Source organism: Marmota flaviventris, chromosome 2 (genome assembly GCF_047511675.1).
Source record: "Marmota flaviventris isolate mMarFla1 chromosome 2, mMarFla1.hap1, whole genome shotgun sequence".
Classification (NCBI taxonomy): Eukaryota; Metazoa; Chordata; class Mammalia; order Rodentia; family Sciuridae; genus Marmota; species Marmota flaviventris.
The window spans coordinates 120,968,414-120,985,686 of record NC_092499.1 but is presented as its reverse complement, the minus strand read 5'-3'; the positions used below and the strand labels follow the sequence as shown (position 1 = coordinate 120,985,686).

Genomic DNA, 17,273 nt, shown 5'->3' with positions numbered 1-17,273 from the left:
TAGTCATGTACCCTGTGGATCTCTAAAACCTGTTAGTAACCTGTGTTGTTTAGTTTTTTTTAAATGTATGAACTTAAAAGGATTTTAGAGACAAGCAATTTAGGAATCATGTATTACAAACTGCTGATACAAAAATAAAGAAAGAGTGATCCAGAAAGATGAAAACAATTAGTAAGGTCTCACTGTATGCAAGAACAGAGATGTATCTAAATACCCTTTAATCCACAAGAGACTGACCATATAGAATTCAGTATAATTCAGTGCTTTGGAGTCAGAGTAATTTTCACAATAGAACCAGAATATTAGACTTTAAAATGTTTCATTTTGGTTTGGATTTTTTTTTATTTTTGCACTGTCTAAACAAATGGGTCATCAGTGGTTAAGAGAATGAATTTTGGGATTACACAGATGTGGGGAAAAGTTGATCAAGTCACTTAATCTTTCTTATCCTCAAGTTCTTCAAATACAAATGAAAACAATAAAACTTATACATGCAAGATTATTTTAAGAATAAAATGAGATAGCATTAATAAAGTATTTAACATACTGCCTAGTGCATAGTAAGTGCTCAAGAAATTATATGAATAAAAAATAATTCTAATCGAGTTATGGAATTAAGGAAATTGAAATAAAATCTCTAAATGAAATGTTTTCTGGCTAAACAAAATAAATGCCCAACTTAGGCACTTATTGCATATCTATTTCTTAAAATTATTCAATCATATTATCAAGATATTATTAATCATATAAAAAGGATAAAGTTGGTTCTCCTTTGACAAGTAATTAGTTAAAGACGTGGAGCTTTTTCTTCTCAGTTCCTTCTTAGGTTCCTCTTTTTCCTTTTCTTTTTAGGGTTCAGTGTTTTGCCTACTTCATATTCCACCCACATAGTCTGTGCTCCCATCAGGACTGGAAGAACCCTCAAATGCATAACCCCAATCCTGACCCTTCATATGAGCCTTAGACCCTATATCCACTTGTTTGGCAGATGTTTCTATTTGAAGAAACCATAGGCAATAACTGAGCTGCTCACATTTATTACTCTTAACTAGCAGCACTGCAGCCACTTGCCCATGCAAGTCCAAACTTTGACAATCATCTCACATTTTGCCAATCATCTTCAATATGTATTGCCTTCTATTTTAACACTTTCCCAGTCTACTTCCTCAACTCCATCTCTATTAAATAGAGTATCCAAACCTGGTTATTATCTCTCAATACAACCAAACCAGCAATTTAACTCATCTTCTCATCTGTTATAGTTTGGATCTAGAATGTCCACCAGAGGCTCTGTATTGAAGGCATGTTCCCCAATGCACTAGCGTTCAGAGGTGGGGCCTAGAGAAGGTGAGTAGATCATGAGGGCTCTAACCTCATCAGTGGATTACTTCATTGAAGGATTCATAATTATTGGGAGGTGGTGGAAAGTGTAGGAGGCAGGGCCCACTTGAAGGATTTACGGATTCCCCTTTGAAAGGAATATTTTCTCCCCAGTCTCTTCCTCTCTTTTTGCTTCCCAGTGGCCATGAGGTAAGCAGTTCTGCTATAACATGCCCTCTCTTACCATGATGCTCTGCCTCACCCAGATCCACAGCAATGGAGCCAGCCAATCTATAAGTGAACCTCTGAAATTGTGAGCCAAAATAAATCTTTATTCCTTTAAGTTTATTTTCTCAGGTATTTTGTCACAGTGATGAAAGCTGACTAAGCTGACTAACACACCTTCACTACTCTTATCCTACCTCAAATTTATTTACTATACTGCTTTCAGAATGACTGGCTTAAACATGAAAATTCTGCTGTATCAAGTGTCAAACCCTCATATGTCAAAACCTTCAAAGGCAACCTATCACTTACAGAATAAAGTCCAAGTTCATTTATAGAATAAATGTCCAAGAATGAGTTTGTAACTCTCTCCTCAGTTTCATTTTCTATCTCCCACTTCATCATACCACAGTCATTTTGAACTGTCAGTCTTCTATATTCTCAAGCTGTTCCCTTTGCTAATATATCCTCATACTCCTTCCACACATGGGAAACTCTTAGTTGCTCTTTAAGCTTCAGGTCCAGGATCACTTCCTCTGGAAATCCTGACCAAAGTATATTCTCTACCTCACTAAGTTCACACATCATTGCAACAAACACTCAGGAGACATTTGTTAATCTGAATAAATATGAAACTAAATAAACTATGACAAATCAGCATATGATTGATACATATAAAGCCAGTGAGAAGGGAAACTAAAGGGTGTTCAGTATGTTTCACTGGAGAAAAAGTCTTGGTCTGGGGTACCCAAGGGGTAATTATTCACAGATTGTTGAAGAGAGGAAATAGAATTAAACAGAAATGGAAATGAACACATTCAGAGGAAACTAAGGAGACATATATGGCAAGGCTTGGAGGGATAGTAAACAGCAAATACAAACTAAAATATGTTGCTATCACTTATAAAGAGACTTAGAACCACAACCAATAATTCACCATAGACCTTCAAAGAATTTTCTCTGAAACTTTATAGTACAATTACCAATTAGAGAATACCCTGCATACACCTCCATTTGAAATATATTAATTTAGAGACATATTTTCATCTTTTAGTCAATCTTCTGCATTCTTATAGGCTCAAGAAGGTGTTCTACTTAATTTGCACTTACTAGAGAACTTTACATTGGAAACAGATTCAGGTAGGTCAAGGGTTGGTCAATCTTACAAAACAATCATTAACATTACAAAATTAGGGTGCTCCAAATCAGCAGGGAAAAATAAAAATATAGTAAGCAAAGACTGGGTATGTAGCTCAGTGGGGGGGGGGGGAGAGAGAGAGAGAGAGAGGGAGAGAGAGAGAGAGAGAGAGAGAAAATATATATAAATGAAGAGAGAGAGCACTTAATGTTCAATTTACAAAGAACTTCAACTGCAAATATTTTGCTATCTGAATGCAGTATAATTAAAGAGTATCAGTCCTTAAACTTAAATAAACTAGCCACTGTACAGAATAATAATAGATGTATGGTTTACTTCCATATGAAGAGTGAAGATTGAGGCTGTTTTTTACCAAGAAGAAAGAGAGGAAACAAATGCTGTTATAACCACTTTTAATGGCATAAAATCTGAAGCTTGCTGTAAAAGCAGAAAGCATACACCATAAATAATACCTTAATTAGAAGGTCACAGAATCAAAGAGGACCAAGTCAGAAGGATATGCCAGATAAATAAATCAGCCACTTGAAATTGAAGTATCTCTAAATGTAGACTTGTATCATTTTTATTTTAAACATTTAACTGTATAGTTATATAATACCCACAGTACATCTTCTATACCAAGAAAAAAAGGTATTGGAAAACAAACAATCCTAACAAGCACAGAGTCACTTTGGAGTAGAAAAGTCATTGCATGAGGTTTTGTGTCTTCTTGTCCTCTACTCTGTAAATACCAAATCTTTGCTTTCAGGTTTGAAGAAAGTAAAACGTGAGTAAGTTGAATATTAATTTTCATCATAACATAGATGATATGTCAGAAGGTATGGGTAATTCTCATTCTCACACAATACCTGTCATTTTAAAACACTTCAAATGATATGAACCAATATTTGTGAATAAGAGATTAAAAATGCTTTTAAGCTGCTGGATTCAAGCAAATTGACAGATATGAATGCATACATGCTAGTCTTCAATTATGAAATCTCCTCACACATAAATAATACCATTATAAAAATTTTCTCTAAGAGAAGAGGGCCTGATAATATTGCAAGCTTGCTAAAGAGAATAACCATCAAGCATAAAGAAACTGGCAGTCCACCAGTATAAGCTGACAACCATGTTATGCTCGAGTGTGTTGTAGATGATCCTTTAGATGCCATCAGTCAATGTCACCTATATTTCTTCAGTACTCTATTTATGAAAAACCCTCCAACTTAGGGAATATGGAATCATCTGTCTGATCTAAAATAGCAATTGTTTTCATCTTGTATGCACTGATTTTCTACTGAGTTATATATTTCTTGTGATCATGATCTCAATATAATTAGAACTAATGCTTACAATCTACAAATATAAGGATTATTGATTTTAAAAAGTAGTAGGTTTTATATACAGTTAATTCTCTTTATTTGTGGTAGTTAAGTTCTATTAAATTGCCACAAAGAGGCTGGGACTGTAGCTAAGTGGTAGAGCACTTGCTTTGCAGATGTGAGAGCCTGGATTCGATCCTCAGCACCACATAAAAACAAATAAGTAAATAAATAAAGATATTTTAAAAATTGCCGCAAACAAGGAATTAGTGATGGAGCCACTGCCTTTGGGAAAGGGGAAATAGAGGACTAGATTCCTTTAAGTCTCTGATCACAACATCATTATCAACTGATCATGTAACCTTATTGTATGAGTATTTCTGATTAAAGGCATTATATTTAATATATTGCTGATGCATTAACATTGAACTCACAGCCAAGAGTCTATGTCAGGACTGAGCAAAACTTATGTAATATATATATTTCCTCAATAAAATATTTCATAGTCTTCTTGCACTTAGGAACATTACATAGCACTTCAGCACAATACTTGGAGGCAATCTTATATAGCAAAGTCACTAATATAAAGCACAAAATAATGACATGACATCAAGAAAACAAAACATGAAAATTAAGAAGATTATAAAAAAGATACTTGTTTATAGTATGAGATCTCAAGCAGAGGCTAAGTTCAAACTCAAATGAGGATCGGCCACGTTGGTGACTCAAATTTTCTGACTCTTTTGTGTATGTCTATGAATAACCACAATTTATTTCCCTTTCCCAAGTTATAACCAAGTGTCCTTCTACCACTTGTACCACTGGCACAGTTTATCATCTTTCCCTCTCCACCCAATATTCCAAAATCACAGGCTACATTATCATTAGTTTTTTCTTTCTAAAACCCAAAATTAACCACACTCCTCACTTCCTGGTATCCATATTTTAGCTTCAACTGTCTTGGTATTGTATACATGTGCATTCATGATTTGGCATCAAGCCACCTCTGTATGCTCATCTACAAACACTTGTCCCTGATAAACTGTATTCTAGACATAGTAATCTATTTTCCATTTCTGGGATATTCCATGCTTTTAAAGGGCCTTTTACCATGTTAGTCCTTCTACTAGGAATGCTCTTTTTTTTTTTTTTTTCCTATTCTTTACTTGCCCTTAAAACTTCTGCAGGTATTACCTCCTCTGTGTAGCCTTTCCTCATAGCCTCCATCACAGACCAAATTAGTCCCTCTCTTTCCTGTGCTTCCTCAGTACTTTCACACAATTCTGCTTCAGAGTTACTTAAATTTAATTATGATTACTAAGAGATAAAGTGCAACAATGTACTTCTTTCATTTCAGATTGGCTAAGTGCTGATTATTATTATTATAGCTGGGTGATATGGATTCATTATTTCATTGTATACTCTAGGGTATACTAAGTTTCCATTATAAAAAGTACAAAAAGAAAATAAAGCAAGACAGACTACAATGAACTGAAAATCAGATTTATAGGTGGCAAAAATAAATAGGGCATTACATTTTCCCCATACAAGATAACAAGAGGTAGTCTAAAATTTGGTACAAAGGCTCAAGAGGGTCACCAAGTCCAAGGCTCTTTCTTTTTGCTTATCCAAGTCTGTTGATTTGGTAGGGGCTGCTTGCCATAGATGCAGGCATTACCTCTATCTTCACAGCAGAACAAAAGACAGTAGCAGTCACACAGTTAGCCTCTTAAAAGGATAAAGATATAGCCTTTTAACAATGCCTTCTGCAAACTTGGCTTATATCACAATGTTCACATCTCTTGAGCAAGCCAATATTATCTTGATGACCTCATGGCCTTGAGGCTCAGATGGTTTTTGTTCTTTAGCAACCAATATAGTACCTACACATAGAGGTACTTTGTGTCTACTGAATGTATGAATCTCATAAAGGAAAATGTAGTAATAATATAAAAACTCTATTTTCCTAATTTTATTTTTTCCTTACATTATCATGAAATATGATACATGATTATTGCTTTCTCTGTACAGTACCAGACAGGACACTACCAAGGAATCAGAAGGTCTGATTTTTTTGTCTGAGCAAAACACTCAATATCTTGCTGAATCTGTTTACCTAAAAGACAATGGTTGTTTTTTCCAAGGTTGTTCTGAGAATAAAGGAAACACGAACAATATGAATACTTATTGAAATATATAAAATATTATAAACATGATGGCCCTAGTAAGTACTACAACAAAGTCTACAAACTTATGTATGTACAGAGCATCTGGCACACAAAATAATATGAATTAATAATTAACCATTATTGGACTGGGGCTGTAGCTCAGTGGTAGAGCAGTTGCCTCGCACGTGTAAGACACTGGGTTCAATTCTCAGTGCCACATAAAAGTAAATAAAGATGTTGTGTCCATCTACAACTAAAAAAAATAATCAAAAAAAAAAAAAAAAAACACAAAACACTGTCAATACCTCCTACAATGCTGGACATTAATTCATGGTTAAATGAGGTTTTGGTCTTGACCTTTATTCTTACATTGCTATCAGAAACTAATTATACCTTATACTTACACTTCATTTGAAAAAAATGCCTTACAAATAAAGCAGATGTCTTGTGGCATTTATAGGATACACACAATTTTTAAAAATATTTTTAGTCGTTTATGGACCTTTATTTTATTCATTTATTTATGTGTGGTGCTGAGAATCAAACCCAGTGCTTCACACCTGTTAGGCAAGCACGCTACCACTGAGCCACAGCCTGGATATACACAATTTGAAAGCAGGATATGAAAAACTAAATCGGTTAATACTGAGCAGTGATGTCAAGTCCCAATTTATTAATTAATAATTACTACTGGGCTGGTGTTGTAGCTCAGTGGTAGAGCACTTGCCTAGCATGTGTGAGGCCCTGAGTTTGATTCTCAGAACCACATATAAATAAATAAAAATAAAGGTCCATCGACAAATAAAAAATATTAAAAATAATTACTACAAATGAATTAACAGTACTAAAGTAAGCCAAGATCCTAAAGTATTTCTAAGTGAAATCTAATGATAAATAAAACAAAAAGAGCATTCAACATTAGTTTTCCTCTGGCTTTACAACACTTGATTGAACCTACAGAATAACCCTTAGGGTGATCTTATGGCTCATATGCACAGACCACACTGGTAGTCAGAACTATTTCTAGAAATAAAACCTCAATGGTCTGTTCAACAAATACTAACAAAGCTGTATATTTCTTGATCTAAAAGAGCATTATATTAAAATAAGCACGGTATGTATGACATGAAACAGTAACTAATACTAAGGAAGACAAAAATGACAGTTCTAAATCAATAAAATCTCTATGGAATATTACAATGAGAACTGATGCACCTTTACTTTTCCTGGAGAAAACAGATGCTTTCAAGAAGAATGATCTTGTGTCAAGTCCATTTAATTAACTGTCATTTCTCAGACATTCAACAACCTTAACCTTATTATTAAAGACTCACCATATTTTTAAGCAGAAACCATTCCACATGCAAAACACTGCCTCAAGACTGTAAGCTGGGGCTGGGGATGTGGCTCAAGCAGTAGCACGCTTGTCTGGCATGCATGAGGCCCGGGTTCGATCCTCAGCACCACATACAAAGATGTTGGGTACGCCAAAAACTAAAAAATAAATATTAAAATTCTCTCTCTAAAAAAAAAAAAAATTGTTCTATAAAAAAAAAAAAAGACTGTAAGCTGGTAAATTTGAGCACATAAAGACATCATGAGGCCATAAACACAACTGAAAGAGGATCAGACTTATCTTACAGTTGTAGCTACAAGAAGGACATCAATTCCAACAAGAGGTAAAAAGTGTCAGCATGGTAAGAATGAGTTTATGTTTTGCAGCAATAACTATTCACTTTCAACCATAGAGATTTTTTTTTTAATTTTTTATTGTTGGTTGTTCAAAACATTACATAGTTCTTGATATATCATATTTCACACTTTGATTCAAGTGGGTTATGAACTCCCATTTTTACCTCGTATACAGATTGCAGAATCATATCAGTTACACATCCATTGATTTACATGTTGCCATACTAGTGTGTGTTGTATTCTGCTGCCTTTCCTATCCTCTACTATCCCCCCTCCCCTCCCCTCCCCTCTTCTCTCTCTACTCCCTCTACTGTCATTCATTTCTCCCCCTTGTATTATTTTTCCCTTTCCCCTCACTTCCTCTTGTATGTAATTTTGTATAACCCTGAGGGTCTCCTTCCATTTCCATGCAATTTCGCTTCTCTCTCCCTTTCCCTCCCACCTCTCATCCCTGTTTAATGTTAATCTTCTTCTCATGCTCTTCGTCCCTACTCTGTTCTTAGTTACTCTCCTTATATCAAAGAAGACATTTGGCATTTGTTTTTTAGGGATTGGCTAGCTTCACTTAGCATAATCTGCTCTAATGCCATCCATTTCCCTGCAAATTTTATGATATTGTCATTTTTTAATGCACAGTAATACTCCATTGTGTATAAATGCCACATTTTTTTTATCCATTCGTCTATTGAAGGGCATCTAGGTTGGTTCCACAGTCTTGCTATTGTGAATTGTACTGCTATGAACATTGATGTAGCAGTGTCCCTGTAGCATGCTCTTTTTAGGTCTTTAGGGAATAGACCAAGAAGGGGAATAGCTGGGTCAAATGGTGGTTCCATTCCCAGCTTTCCAAGAAATCTCCATACTGCTTTCCAAATTGGCTGCACCAATCTGCAGTCCCACCAGCAATGTACAAGTGTACCCTTTTCCCCACATCCTCGCCAGCACTTCTTGTTGTTTGACTTCAGAATGGCTACCAATCTTACTGGAGTGAGATGGTATCTTAAGGTGGTTTTGATTTGCATTTCTCTGACTGCTAGAGATGGTGAGCATTTTTTCATGTACTTGTTGATTGATTGATTGTATGACCTCCTCTGAGAAGTGTCTGTTCAGGTCCTTGGCCCATTTGTTGATTGGGTTATTTGTTATCTTATTGTCTAATTTTTTGAGTTCTTTGTATACTCTGAATATTAGGGCTCTATCTGAAGTGTGAGGAGTAAAGATTTGTTCCCAGGATGTAGGCTCCCTATTTACCTCTCTTATTGTTTCTTTTGCTGAGAAAAAACTTTTTAGTTTAAGTAAGTCCCATTTGTTGATTCTAGTTAACTTTTGTGCATGGGTGTCCTATTGAGGAATTTGGAGCATGACCCCACAGTATGTAGATCGTAGCCAACTTTTTCTTCTATCAGATGGCGTGTCTCTGATTTGATATCAAGCTCCTTGATCCATTTTGAATTAACTTTTGTGCATGGCGAGAGAAAGGGATTCAGTTTCATTTTGTTGCATATGGATTTCCAGTTTTCCCAGCACCATTTGTTGAAGATGCTATCCTTCCTCCATTGCATGCTTTTAGCCCCTTTATCAAATATAAGATAGTTGTAGTTTTGTGGATTGGTTTTGTGTCCTCTATTCTGTACCACTGTCCACCCGCCTGTTTTGGTACCAGTACCATGCTGTTTTGTTACTATTGCTCTGTAGTATAGTTTGAAGTCTGGTATCGCTATACCGCCTGATTCACAATTCCTGCTTAGCATTGTTTTTGCTATTCTGGGTCTTTTATTTTTCCATATGAATTTCATGATTGCTTTCTCTATTTCTACAAGAAATGCTGTTGGGATTTTGATTGGCATTGCATTAAACCTATAGAGAACTTTTGGTAATATCGCCATTTTGATGATGTTAGTTCTGCCTATCCATGAACAGGGTATATTTTTCCATCTCCTAAGATCTTCTTCTATTTCTCTCTTTAGGGTTATGTAGTTTTCATTATATAAGTCTTTCACCTCTTTTGTTAGGTTGATTCCCAAGTATTTTATTTTTTTTGAGGATATTGTGAATGGAGTGGTTGTCCTCATTTCCATTTCAGAGGATTTGTCGCTGATATACAGGAATGTCTTTGATGTATGTGTGTTGATTTTATATCCTGCCACTTTGCTGAATTCATTTATTAGCTCTAATAGTTTCTTTGTAGACCCTTTTGGGTCTGCTAGGTATAGAATCATGTCTTCTGCAAATAGTGATAATTTAAGTTCTTCTTTTCCTATTTTTATGCCTTTAATTTCTTTTGTCTGTCTAATTGCTCTGGCCAGTGTTTCGAGAACTATGTTGAACAGAAGTTGTGAGAGAGGGCATCCCTGTCTTGTTCCAGATTTTAGAGGGAATGCCTTCAATTTTTCTCCATTCAGAATGATGCTAGCCTGAGGCTTAGCATAGATTGCTTTTACAATATTGAGGTATGTTCCTGTTATCCCTAGTTTTTCTAGAGTTTTGAACATAAAGAGATGCTGTACTTTGTCGAATGCTTTTTTCGCATCTATCGAGATGATCATATGGTTCTTATCTTTAAGTCTATTGATGTGGTGAATAACATTTATTGATTTCCGTATATTGAACCAGCCTTGCATCCCAGGGATGAATCCTACTTGATCATGGTGCACAATTTTTTGGATATGTTTTTGTATCCGATTCGCCAGAATTTTATTGAGGATTTTTGCATCTAGGTTCATTAGAGATATTGGTCTGTAGTTTTTTTCTTTGAGGTGTCTTTGTCTGGTTTAGGTATCAGGGTGATGTTGGCCTCCTTGAATGAATTTGGAAGTTCTCCCTCTTTTTCTATTTCCTGAAGTAGTTTGAAAAGTATTGGTATTAGTTCCTCTTTAAAGATTTTGTAAAACTCTGCTGTATACCCATCCGGTCCTGGGCTTTTCTTAGTTGGTAGTCTTTTGATGGTTTCTTCTATTTCCTCAATTGATATTGGTCTGTTTAGGTTGTCTATATCCTCCTGACTCAATCTGGGCAGATCATATGACTTAAGAAATTTATCGATGTCTTCACTATCTTCTAATTTATTGGAGTATAAGGATTCAAAATAATTTCTGATTATCTTCTGTATTTCTGAAGTGTCTGTTGTGATATTGCCTTTTTCATCCCGTATGCTAGTAATTTGAGTTCTCTCTCTTCTTCTCTTCGCTAGCATGGCTAAGGGTCTGTCGATTTTGTTTATTTTTTCAAAGAACCAACTTTTAGTTTTGTCAATTTTTTCAATTGTTTCTTTTGTTTCGATTTCATTAATTTCAGCTCTGATTTTAATTATTTCTTGCCTTCTACTTCTTTTGCTGTTGTTTTGCTCTTCTTTTTCTAGGATTTTGAGATGAAGTATGAGATCATTTATTTGTTGGTTTTTTCTTTTTTTAAGGAATGAACTCCAAGCAATGAATTTTCCTCTTAGAACTGCTTTCAATGTGTCCCATAGATTACGATATGTTGTGTCTGTGTTTTCATTTGTCTCTAAGAATTTTTTAATTTCCTCCTTGATGTCTTCTATAACCCATTGATCATTCAGTAACCTATTGTTCATTCTCCAAGTGATGCATGATTTTTCCTTCCTTCTTTTATCGTTGATTTTCAGTTTCATTCCATTATGATCAGATAAGATGCATGATACTATCTCTACTCCTTTATATTGTCTAACAGTTGCCCTGTGACATAATATATGATCTATTTTTGAGAAGGATCCATGTGCTGCTGAGAAAAAAGTGTAACTGCTTGATGTTGGGTGGTATATTCTATATATGTCAATTAAGTCTAGGTTATTAATTGTGTTATTGAGTTCTATAGTTTCCTTATTCAACTTTTGTTTGGAAGATCTGTCCAGTGGCGAGAGAGGTGTGTTGAAGTCTCCCATGATTATTGTATGGTGGTCTATTAGACTCTTGAACTTGAGAAGAGTTTGTTTGACGAACATAGCTGCACCATTGTTTGGGGCATATATATTTATGATTGTTATGTCTTGTTGGTGTATGGTTCCCTTGAGCAGTATGTAGTGTCACTCTTAATCCCTTTTGATTAACTTGGGCTTGAAATCTATTTTATTTGATATGAGTATGGACACTCCTGCTTGTTTCCGAAGTCCATATGAGTGATATGATTTTTCCCAACCTTTCACCTTCAGCCTATGTATGTCTTTTCCTATCAAATGCGTCTCCTGTAGGCAGCATATTGTTGGGTCTTGTTTTGAGATCCATTCTCCTAGCCTGTGTCTCTTAATTGGTGAGTTTAAGCCATTAACATTTAGGGTTATTATTGAGATATGGGTTGTTCTTCCAGCCATATTTGTTTATTTATGTTACTAAACATGGTTTGTTTTCCGCTTTGATTATTTTCCCCCCTTTACTGTCCTACCTCCCACTGTTGGTTTTCATTGTTATTTTCCATTTCCTCTTCCTGTAATGTTTTGCTGAGGATGTTTTGAAGAGATGGTTTTCTAGCTGCAAATTCTTTTAACTTTTGTTTATCGTGGAAGGTTTTAATTTCATCTTCCATCCTGAAGCTTAATTTCGCTGGATACACAATTCTTGGTTGGAACCCATTTTCTTTCAGTGTTTGAAATATGTTATTCCAGGATCTTCTAGCTTTCAGAGTCTGTGTTGAAAGATCAGCTGTTATCCTGATTGGCTTACCCCTAAATGTAATCTGCTTCCTTTCTCTTGTAGCTTTTAAAATTTTCTCCTTATTCTGTATGTTGGGCATCTTCATTATAATGTGTCTAGGTGTGGATCTCTTATAATTTTGCACATTCGGCATCCTGTAGGCTTCTATGATTTGGGATTCTGTCTCATTCTTCAAGTCTGGGAAGTTGTCTCGTATTATTTCATTGAATAGATTGCTCATTCCTTTGGTTTGGAGCTGTATACCTTCCTGTATCCCAATGACTCTTAAGTTTGGTCTCTTTATGTTAACCCACATTTCTTGGATGTTCTGCTCATGGTTTCTTAACAGTCTTGCTGAGCTGTCTATGTTCTTTTCAAGTTGAAATACTTTGTCTTCATTGTCTGATGTTCTATATTCTAAGTGTTCTACTCTGCTGGTAGTATTCTCCATTGAGTTTTTAAGTTGGTTTATTGCTTCCTGCATTTCTAGGATTTCTGTTTGTTTGTTTTTTATAACCTCTATCTCCCTGTATAGTTGATCTTTTGCTGCCTGGATTTGTTTGTGTAATTCATTGTCGAAGTGATCTTTCATTGTCTGATTTTGCTGTCTGATGTCTTCCTTGAGACTCCAGATCATCTGAAGCATGTATATCCTGAATTCTTTATCTGACATTCCATCTGCTGCAGATATTTCCTCTTCTAACATTGAGTTGACCTGCATTGCTTGTGGTCCTTTCTTTCCTTGTCTCTTCATACTGTTCGCGTTTCTTTCTGCTTGGAGAAACTGTTGTGCTATTGAATTTTCCCCCTATATATTTATATTGCTCTTGTATAATTGAAAAGTCTTCCTTGCAGGGTTGGGCGGCGGTCTGCCTAACTTGCAGGCGCGGGTGGCGGCTCTGCTCTGCCCCTCCTCCAATTGGTGTGACGTGTCTACCAAGCCCGCGGACCCCTAGGCCTGTTCTGGCGGTCGGTCGCAGGTCTGCCTACCTTGCAGGCGCGGGCGGCGGCTCTGCTCTGCCCTTACTCCAATTGGGGTGATGTGACTACTGCGCCGGCGGGCTGCTGGGCCTGTCCCGGGTGCGGGCGAAAGCTCTGCTCTGCCCCTTCTCCAATTGGGGTGACGTGTGTACCACGCTGGCAGGCCACTGGGCCTGATCCGCCGGTCGGTTGCAGGTCTGCCTACCTTGCAGGCACGGGCGGCGGCTCTGCTCTGCCCCTCCTCCAATTGTTGTGACTTGTCTACCACACCCGCGGACCGCTAGGCCTGTTCCGGGCGCGGGCGAAGGCTCTGCTCTGCTTCTACTCCAATTGGGGTGATGTGCCTACCACCCCGGCCGGCCGCTGGGCCTGTTCCACCGGTCGGTCGCAGGTCTGCCTACCTTGTGGGAACGGGCGGCGGCTCTGCTCTGCCCCTACTCCAAATGGGGTGACGTGTCTGTCTCGCCGGCAGGCCACTGGGCCTGTTCCGCTGGTCGGTCGCAGGTCTGCCTACCTTTCGGATGCGGGTGGCGGCTCTACTCTGCCCCTACTCCAATTGGGGTTTCGTGACTACCACGCCGGCAGGTCGCTGGGCCTGTTCCGGGCGCGGGCCGCGGCTCTGCTCTGCCCCTACTCCACTTTGGGTGATGTGTGTACCACGCCGGCAGGCCACTGGGACTGATCCGCGGGTCTGTCGCAGGTCTGCCTACCTTGCAGGAGCGGGCGGCGGTTCTGCCCTGCCCCTCCTACCACGCACACGGACCGCTGGGCCTGTTCTGCCGGTCGGTCGCAGGTCTGCCTACCTTGCGGGCGCGGGAGGCAGCTCTGCTCTGCCCCTACTCCAATTGGGGTTACGTGACTACCAAACTGGCGGGCCGTTGGGCCTGATCCGGGCGCGGGCGAAGGCTCTGCTCTGCCCCTACTCCAGTTGGGGTGACGTGTGTACCACGCTGGCAGGCCACTGGGCCTAATCCGCCGGTCTGTCGCAGGTCTGCCTACCTTGCGGGCGCGGGTGGCGGCTCTGCTCTGCACCTACTCCAATTGGGGTCACACCAGCCGGCCGCTGGGCCTGTTCCGGGCGCGGGCGGCGGCTCTGCTCTGCCCCTCTGGCTTGATGACAAAGTGAGAGAGACTCGGGTGTTTGTGACTCACTTTCTTTACCAGGAGACCAACTGTTTCTGTCGCCGCTGGTATCGATGAAGTTCTCTCCTCCGCCGCTTTCTGATGACTTCACATCTCTGCCATGTTGGTATCCCATGCGAATGGCAGCATTTCGTTCCCTTTGCCGGGTGACCAAAGCAACGGGTGAGTCCTGACCGGCCCTCACAAGCCCCGTCTCAGTCCTGTTGCCACTGCCTATGAAGGCTTGGTTGGTATTTACCTCCACAGTATTCAGCAGGACCCGGACCGAGAAGCAGTTTCCGTGGGTTCTTTATCCCTGGGCCAGAGCAGTTCTGGGAGCCGGAATTCGTCCGCTCCGTGCTCAGTGTATGTTCTGATAAGAGCAGGCTCCAAGAAGCAGTTTCCGCGGGTTATTTAGCACTGAGCCTGAGTAATTTGTCTGCGAGCCGCAGGCAAATGGAAGCCTGAAATTACCTGTTCTATGGCTAAATGAGCTGCGATCAGTCGAAAACAGGGATGGTGACGTCAGCTCTCCAAGATGGTGGCCGCTGGCTTCCTCTGTGGTCTGACCGGTGTGGAGAACCGAATTGGACCACTTCCTTCCCCCGTCTCAAACCCAGAATTGAGCACTGAGTACGGTGATTTCACAGCTGGCAGAAGCCCGCAGAAACTGCAGCACTGTATCTTTGCGTTGCTATCTCCTCGTTTCCCAGTGCGCGCCGCAGACTCTAGCCGCAGGGCGATTTGCTGAATAAGCAGCGTGACCCTCCGTGCGGACAAATCTCTCGCGTTTGAGCCCCTGTAGCTGATCCTCGTGTGATGGAAATCCTTCCTTTAGGTTTTGGAGCACCCCAATTTTGCTTGAAATTCCTAACAAGATAGCTTTTAGCCTTTCTAACTTGTCATTCTCCTGCACAGTGACGCGGTACACGGGGGTTATGCACTCCCTTCGCCGCCATCTTGAGATTTTTGTTTTTAAGCAGGAGTTAAGAGAATGTTTCTCTTCCTGTTCTATCTGTATTCACAGCTTCATCAGCTAAAATTTACATAATGAAAATTTCTCCTACAAAGACAATTTGAGGTACCTGAAATAAGCAGTAAATTACTTGTCAATGGTTGAAATTTATATAAATTAAAAGTCGTGACACATTTTTCATATTTAATTTTACTTATGGAAAAAGTATATTAACTTAAAGCCATAACTTTTCAAACATTTTTATTTTCTCTCATTAAAAACTAAGAAGAGGGGCTAGGAATATAGCTCAGTGGTAGAATGCTTGTCTATCAGACATGAGGCCCTGGGATGTTTCCTAGCACTATACACACATACAAAATCTGAGAGAAGGAAGCAACATCAGAAGCTGAGGCAGGAGGATGGCAAGTTCCAGACTACCCTCAATGTCAGCAACTCTGACTCAAAATAAAAATGTAAAAGGGCTGGGGATACAGCTCAATGGTAAATCACCCCAGGTTTAATCCCTAGTACTACATACACACTGTTACAGTTTAGATGTGGTGTCCCCCAAAAGCTCACATGTGAGACAATGCAAGAAGGTTCTGAGGAGAAATGATTGCGTTGTAAGAGTCTTAACCCAATCACTGAATTAATCCCCTGATAGGATTAACTGAGTGGTGACAGAAGTGGAGGGGTATGGCTGGAGGAGGTGGGAATTGGGGAGTGACTTTGGGTATATATTTGTATCAGGTGAGTGGAGTCTTTTTCTCTCTGCTTTCTTATGATGTAAGAGGCTTCCCTCTGCCACACTCTTCCACCATGATGTGCAGTCTCACCTCAAGTCTTGAAGAATGGTGCCGGCCTTCTATGGACTAAGACCTCTGAAGCCAACAGCCCTCAAATAAACTTTTCCTCCTCTACAATTGTGCTGGTCAGGTCCTTTAGTCACAGCAGCGAAATGCTGACTAACACACACACACACACACACACACACACACGTATATACAAGGAGAGGGAACAAGAGAGCAAGCTAAAACCAGTGAGCCACTGGAGAATGAGTTAAGAATGCCATGCTTTCTAAGTACACGAGTTATCCTTCTTATGTAAAGATTTGATATGGTAGAGAGCGAGTTTAACCTGCAACAGATTATTATTAATTTTGATAGCTGTTGGAGGGCCTCGTGTTCAAGGGTTGAATTTTTTCTTCTTAAAATTGAAAATATTAGGAAAACATTATAAAGAAGGAAGGGACACACTCTCATACACACACACATGCACAGACTTTGAACCCAAATACTGCAGCATAGAGAATATCCCAGGAGATCAATCATTGTCATATTATAACATCAAAGATCAAAATACCAGCTTAGTCTAAAATGACCAAAATTGAACTTAATCAGAAGTAATCAGCTGTAAAAAATGAAGATCTGAAAGGTCCATACTATTCCACTGTCATTCCCTGTTAGGATAGCAAATTAAATTTGGAAGATGATTTGTATTTGCTAAAATTAAGTCTCAAGATACACACAGAATGTGAAATGCTCCCTGGAGCAGCTTACTTGATGGATACTATAGGAAAGTACCACTGCCTTTCACAGAAAAGTGCATATGCTTCACAGCAGCTATTTAAAACCAATATTTTCACTGCTTCTAGTAGTTAAGAGAAGTAAAATATTTCAATTTCAAATTTACTCTAAA

The 17,273-nt window shown here is 38.9% G+C and overlaps 1 protein-coding gene across 9 annotated transcripts in view; it reads right to left on the bottom strand.

Moving 5' to 3' along the window:
* Positions 1-17,273, bottom strand: part of Peak1 (pseudopodium enriched atypical kinase 1) — a 271,428-nt gene that overhangs the window by 150,764 nt on the left and 103,391 nt on the right. The gene's annotated exons all lie outside the window — the stretch shown is intronic.